This window comes from Tamandua tetradactyla, chromosome 4, assembly GCF_023851605.1.
Source record: "Tamandua tetradactyla isolate mTamTet1 chromosome 4, mTamTet1.pri, whole genome shotgun sequence".
NCBI classification, from domain to species: Eukaryota; Metazoa; Chordata; class Mammalia; order Pilosa; family Myrmecophagidae; genus Tamandua; species Tamandua tetradactyla.
In genome coordinates this window covers 188,247,162-188,254,389 of record NC_135330.1, presented here as the reverse complement: position 1 = coordinate 188,254,389, position 7,228 = coordinate 188,247,162, and positions in this window count along the sequence as shown.

The following is a 7,228-nucleotide window of genomic DNA, read 5'->3' as shown; positions in this document are numbered from 1 at the left end:
GGAAATCTACTCCCGGTGAAGATGCTGTGAACATTGTTGAAATGACAACAAAGGATTTAGAAGATTACATAAACTTAGTTGATAAAGCAGTGTCAGGGTTTGAGAGAACTGACTCTAAGTTTGAAAGACATTCTACTGTGGGTAAAATACTAAAAGACACCATTGCAAGCTATAGGTAAATCTTTCAATGAAGGATGAATTAATCAGTGAGACAAAATTAATTGTTTTCCTATTTTAAGAAATTGCCACAACCATCCCAACCTTTGGCACCACCACACTGATCAATCAGCAGCCATCTGCACCAAAGTAAGACTTACCATCAGCAAAAAGATTATGACTCACTGAAGGCTGAGATGATGGTTAGCATTTTTTTTAGCAATAATGTGACTTAAATTAAGATATGTACATTGTTTTTTAGATATAATGATATTACACACTTAACAGAAGGTATATGTAAACATAACTTTTATATGCACTGGAAAACCAAAACTTCATGTGACTGGTTTTGTGATACTTGCTTTATTGTGGTTGTCTGGAACTGAACCCTTAACATCTTTGCAGCATACCTGTACTTAAAATGTACTTCTTCCAAGTATCTCTTTAATTTACTTATTCTCTTCAATTCTCAGCTTTCTGCTCAAATATCACCTCATCAGGGAAACCTCTGAAATAGCACAACAGAAAGACTTTCACTTGGAGCTGTGTTGGAGTTTCTAGTACTGAGGTAACCCTCTCCCTGTGAACAGCTATAAAACTGGAAAATAAATTTAAAACAACCTTTTTAGGTAGTTGAAAAAATGCAGGGAAAGACTGTGATCCCTGTAAAGAGGTAAACAAATGGCATGAGCCTAAAATTTCCTTTGCTTGCTACCTAAAAATCTCTCTCTGGGCCAGGGTGCAGAGAGGATGCCAAAGCAGAGAATGGTGATCTCACTGAACTATGAAGAGAGAGAAGAGAGTTTGGAGTGTAATTTGCAGAACAAAATACTGGAGAATACAACACAGGAGGAAACTATGCAGACACAGAAATCCAGAACTCTGTTCAAATGCTCTTTAAGCTTTAGCTTTTTATGTGCAGGTTGAGACTTAGTAAGGCTGAACAAAGGACTAACATCTGCTGGGTGCTGTGAGTAGAATAACTACCAGTAATCATATAGAGCAATGAACAGAGGTCGTAAATGTCAATTTCAAATGGAGAGAATCCAGAGACCTTGTTGAACCCTAAGTAATTTAGTATAGACACTAGAATTCCAAATCTTAGAAATCTAGCTCTGACATCCTTGCATCACTAGATCGTCCCTATCAAAACATAAATACAAATTTTAAAAGGATCAAACTGATCTGCGAGCAATTAACTGCCTGCCAGAACAAAGCTCAACATTTTTTAAGGAATGCATCACACAATTCACTTAACAATGTAGCATTTACAACTTCAAGAATCCAAACAAAAATATGAAACATGCAAAAAGACAGAAAAATGTGATCCATAACCAGGAAAAAAATAAAACTGCACAAATAGACCCAGAAACAAAAAAGATGACGGAATTAACAGACAAAGACTATAAAACATGGTTATAAATATCTTCAAGCATTTAAAGGAAACAAGAACATAATGAGAGATCAAATAGGGAATCTTAATAGAGAAATGAAAAACCATGAAGAGAGCCAAATGAAGATTATAGAACCAAAAAATATATTTTAAAACTAACAAACAGAAAAATCCTAAATGGGTTCAATAGTATTTGAGATTATGCTGAGGAAAAGACAGTGAACATGAAGGCAGGGCAATAAAAACTATTCGAATTAAAATGCAAAGAGAAAAGGGTTAAACATGTTTCAAATGAGCATACCCTCCAAAGACCTGTATCAAGCAATCTAATATACATGAAACTGCAGTCCCAGAAAAGAGAGAGATTAGAACAGAAAAATACTTGAAGAAATAATGCTCCAAATTTTCCAAATGCAATTAGATATATATGCATATATACCAATAGACTCAATTTCTCAACCAATCCCAAAAGAAGGGTAAAAACAAAGAAAATCACATTAAGAAGTATCATATACCTTAAATGTAGATTACACAGACAGGTTAAGAGTTATATATTACACAGACAGGTTAAGACAGTGTATATATATATAAAGGGTATACATTATTTTATAAGAGGTCAGAACGGACATATTAAAATAAGATAAATTAGAATTCAGCACTAATATCTCCCAAGGCAAAATGGGGTATTTCATAATGAAAAAAGGGACAGTTCATCAATGAAAACCTAATAAGATAGTATACAAAAACCTATCCCCTTCCCATTATTCTCCATCCTCTTTCCTTGCTTTATTGTTCTTCGCATCAGTTTATCACCACATGGCACACGCTGTATTAATTTCCTATTTATTGGTTGTCTCCCCCTATTAGAACCTAAGCTCTCCAAGAGCAAGGACATGGACTGTTGGACTATTACTGTGTCTTCACTATCTGAAGCAGGGTCTAGGATATAGAGGCCTGATATTTATTGAATAATTGAGCAATATCCCATTTAACCTGAAATAAGTTTGGGGTCATTAAATACTTAGACTCCCACCATAATATATAATGGATTGTTCTAATATCAAAATAATGAACTCCAATACTCAGAAAATCTAAAATTATTAGGCATGAAGCTGTAGTCATTTCTATTAACTTTTGAATTGAGTTTTTTGATGTGGTTGTTCACTAATATATATATATATATATATAGGATCAAACCAAAGAACTAAATATTTGGCCCTTGAATTCTTGGAACTTGGGTTGGATTGGTAATAAATGATATCCAATAGTGTAACTTGGTTCATGGACCTGATTTTTAATTGGTCTAGAGGTGTCTCATTGAACTTTCTGTGATTATGGAACTATTCTGTTTCTATACTGTCCATATGTGGCGAGTGAGTACTTGTAAGGTGACTACTGAAGGTGAGAAACTGAATTTTTAATTTCATTCCTTCTAATTAATTTAAATATAAACTTAAATAGTCATGTGGCTAGCAGTAACCACTTTGAAGAGTGCAGGCTAGACATTAGCATGTGCTAATCTTCCATGTAAATATGATATTTTTTCTTTTGTAATTTTTGTTATGATAGAAATAGTTTACTTAATATCTATATTGCCCATGAAACTAAAATATCGTTTAAAAAAAGCCTGTGTCTTCCTCTTTAACACCTTTTCTCCATAGTCTGGTACTATGAATTGTGCTTACTTCATAAGAAGTTGCTCAAAGACTCTTTGTTGAAAGAGCAAATCAACTAAAATATATTACACTATCATTGCTATAGAGTGAAAGATGACCCCATTAATCATTTGTGCTTACTTCAATGGCCTAGCTGGGTGAGTATAAACTAAACTAGACTCTAATTTTCCCTACCTGAGTAAGAAACTAATAATTCTAGATAAGAGTTTCCAAATGGTAGGGGTCTCTGTGAAGATCTGATAAATAGGGGCCAACTCCCATAAGTACATTCTGTATTCATTTTAAAATAAAATGAAGGAGAAGTATATAGAAGCTAAGTTAGAACATACAGTTCAGTATGACAGCCAAATGGGCATGTTAAACTGAACTCCAGAATTAGACAGAATAAGCTACCTATTCACTGGAAGAATAATAATTCTTTAATAGTTCACTAGAATTATTAAAATCCCAACAACTTACTTCTCAGAAATAGAAAAACCAATAACCAAATTTATCTCGAAGGGCAGGGTGCCTGAAATAGCTAAAAGAATCCTGAGGAAAAAAAATGAAGTTGAAGGTCTCAGTTTATCTGACTTTAAGGCATATTATGACACTACAGTGCTCAAAACAGCATGGTACTGGCATAAAGATAGATATACTGACCAATGGTATAGAATAGAGTGTTCAGATATAGACCTTCTCATCTATGGACAATTGATCTTTGATAAGGCAGTCAAACCAACTCACCTGGGACAGAACAGTCTCTTCAATAAATGGTGCCTAGAGAACTGGATATCCATATGCAAAAGAATGAAAGAGGACCCATATCTCACACCCTATTCAAAAATTAACTCAAAATGGATCAAAGACCTAAACATTGGATCTAAGACCATAAAACTGTTAGAAGAAAATGTAAGGAAATATCTTATAAATCTTATACTAGGAGGCGGTTTCCTAGACTTTGCACCCAAAGCAAGAGCTTTGAAGAAATAAATAAATAAATGGGAATTTCTCAAAATTAAACACTTTTGCACATCCAGAGTGATGTCCCAATAAATCTCAGAGTGATCTAAACAGCGAATAAAAAAGTATTTGCAAAATCCCCTTCAGGAAGTGGTGGGAAGGAGGGAAGTTTCAACTTCCCCAGGTTGAATTCTTGGGGTTTTCACAAGCAGTGTGGACAATCAGGCTGTGGACTGAGTCCCCAATCTTGGGGTCTTTTCATGTGAAGCTTGGCCCCATGGGGGATGGGTCGAGCCTGCTTGAGGTTGGGTCTAAGAGACACCACCAAGAGAACCTTTTTTGTTGTTCAGATGTGGCCTCTCTCTCCAGCCAACACAACAAGCAAACTCACCACCCTACGCCTGTCTATGTGGGATGTGACTCCCAGGGGTGTGGAACTTCCTGGCAGTGTGGGACAGAAATCCTAGAATGAGCTGAGACTCAGCATCAGAGATTGAGAAAACCTTCTCAACCAAAAGGGGGAAGAGTTGAATGAGACAAAATAAAGTGTCAATAGCTGAGAGATTCCAGAGTTGAGAGGTTATCCTGGAGATTATTTTTACACATTGAATGGATGTCACCTTGTTGGTCGGGGTGTGGTGGAAAGACTGGAGGGAACTGCCTGAGGATGTGGAGCTGTGTTCCAGTAGCCATGTTTCTTGAGGATGATTGTATAATGACATAGCTTTCACAATGTGACTGTGTGATTGTGAAAACCTTGTGTCTGATGCTCATTTTATCTACCTTATTAGCAGATGAGTAGAACATACAGAATAAAAATAAATAATAGGGGGAACAAATGTTAAAATAAATTTAGAGTGAAATACTGGTGATCAGTGGGGGGGAGGGGGGAGGGAATGGTAGCTATGAATTGTTTTCTGTTTATTTATTTTTCTGAATGGATGCAGATGTTCCGAGAGGTGATCATGATGATGAGTATGCAACTATGTGATGATATTATGAATTGCTGATTGTGTATGTAGAATGGAATGATCAAAAGTTAAAAAAAAAATTAAAAAAACAGGTACTGAGATAACTAGAGTAAGCATTAAAGGAACCAGGAGATTTGGCCCTGGCAGAAAGGGGGCAAGGCTAATGGGGAAAAAAAATGCAGAGGCCTTTTGAGTTGGACAGCACAAAATACTGGAAAAGGGCTGGACCCCAAGAAAAGGGTGCACTCAGAGGCTGGGGACATATGGAACCACATGCCAATTCTAGCTCTTGATTGGCAGACACAGGGAGCAAGGGTCTGGTTCTGAAAAGGCTTTTGTTTTTTTTAACTTAACTGCTCACTAGATAGAAGTGCAAGCACTCTCAGGCTCCAGCACTGACCCAGACAAGGGCAAAATTAAGGCATGTCTGAGGAGAAAGTAAAGTCAGGTAGATGGAGACAATTCCCTAAAGCGTGTGTCTTTCCCAAGAAAAGGGGGAGGGCTCAAGTGGCCATCCTCCTTCTGGGAATTCAGGACCCAGGGACTGGAAAACAGAAGCAACCAAGCCCACTTACTACCTCAACTTCTTGTCTCAATGATGCCCCTACCAGGTAGAGTCTGCTGAAATTAAAGATACCACAATACTTTATGCTGGTGGGAAGCCATGGTCAGACGAGTCTCACATATTGGGCAGGATAGGGAAAGAACAGAGTCTAGAAGTTTCATAAGAAAGTCTGACAACCTGCTGGGTCTCACCCTCAGGAATCTTGATACTGGCTACTCTCTCTTCCTGAGACATGGGCCTGTTTTGTCTGGGAAAATCTGATTGGAGTCAATCATATCTGAGGAGCTGCTCTTCAAAAAATAAAAGGTTCCAAATAGGGCAAAAAACAAAAAACAAAAGCTGAAAAATTCTGATCAGAACTTTTCTGATCAGAAAATTAAACAGAACCTATGTTAGAGGTCTAGAATAAGTTGACTTGAATGCCAAATAATAGATAGAGAACAAAGCCAGCTTATAAGAAAGGCCTAGCTAAAAAAAGTAAAGCAACCTCCAGAATAGATTAATTAAGGAAGTCAAATGCCTAGATACCAGGAAAAAATAGCAAGTTATATTAGGAAAATCAAAGTTACGGCCCAGTCAAAAGAACAAACCAAATATTTCAAATGAGATACAGGAATTGAAATAACTAATTCATAATGTTTGAACAGACATGCAAATCTCATAAAAAGTCAAATCAACAGGTTGAGGAAGGATATAAAGAAGACATTGGACAAACATAAAGAAGAACTCAAAAGTTTGAAATAACAAATTGCAGGGCTTATAGGAATGAAAGACACAAGAGAAGAGATGAGAAAAAACATGGAGACCTACAACAATAGATTTGAAGAGAAAAAAGAAAGGGTTAGTGAACTAGAGGATAAGATATGTAAGATCTGACACACGAAAGAAAATATAAGGAGAAAAACCACACGTGGGGAGTTCCAGGAAGATGATGGAATAGGATAGGTCAAGTTCCCCCCTGCTCCAAGGAGCAGCTGGAGGAGGGAAGGGAAGGTGACTGGGATGGTGATTCAAGGCTGTAGGTGACCTGGGAGGGTCTTCTACACCACATTGGAAGGCCCTGGGTGCAAAAGCTGAGGAATTGAGACACAAAGAACCAGAGACCATCCAGTTGGTGCAAGTAGCTTAATGTGCCCCTTTTGAAGCAGAAGCATGGAGCCCTCAGAAGTGCATGGACAGGGAGATGAGGACTAGGAAATAAGCCAAGCCACATTCCTTGAGTCACTGCCCTCATGTGTGCTGCCCCTGCCTCGTAACCTGCAAAGTCCCACACCCCATGCACCTGAACCCCATCACCCAACCCCCCTCTGTCATCCAAGTACTCCCGACACAAAACCCCCTGTGCCACCCCAACCCACACCACTGCTGGATGCATGTGCACACTGCTCTCACTCTCTCACCCCATCCCTCCAAAGATCCACACACCCACACCTAGTCCCTTGAAATCCACCTCCCCCTCCCTGCCCCCTGCAGGTGGTCACCTGTGCTTCCGGGATGTGGGCGCTCACCTGCATACCCAAGTCGC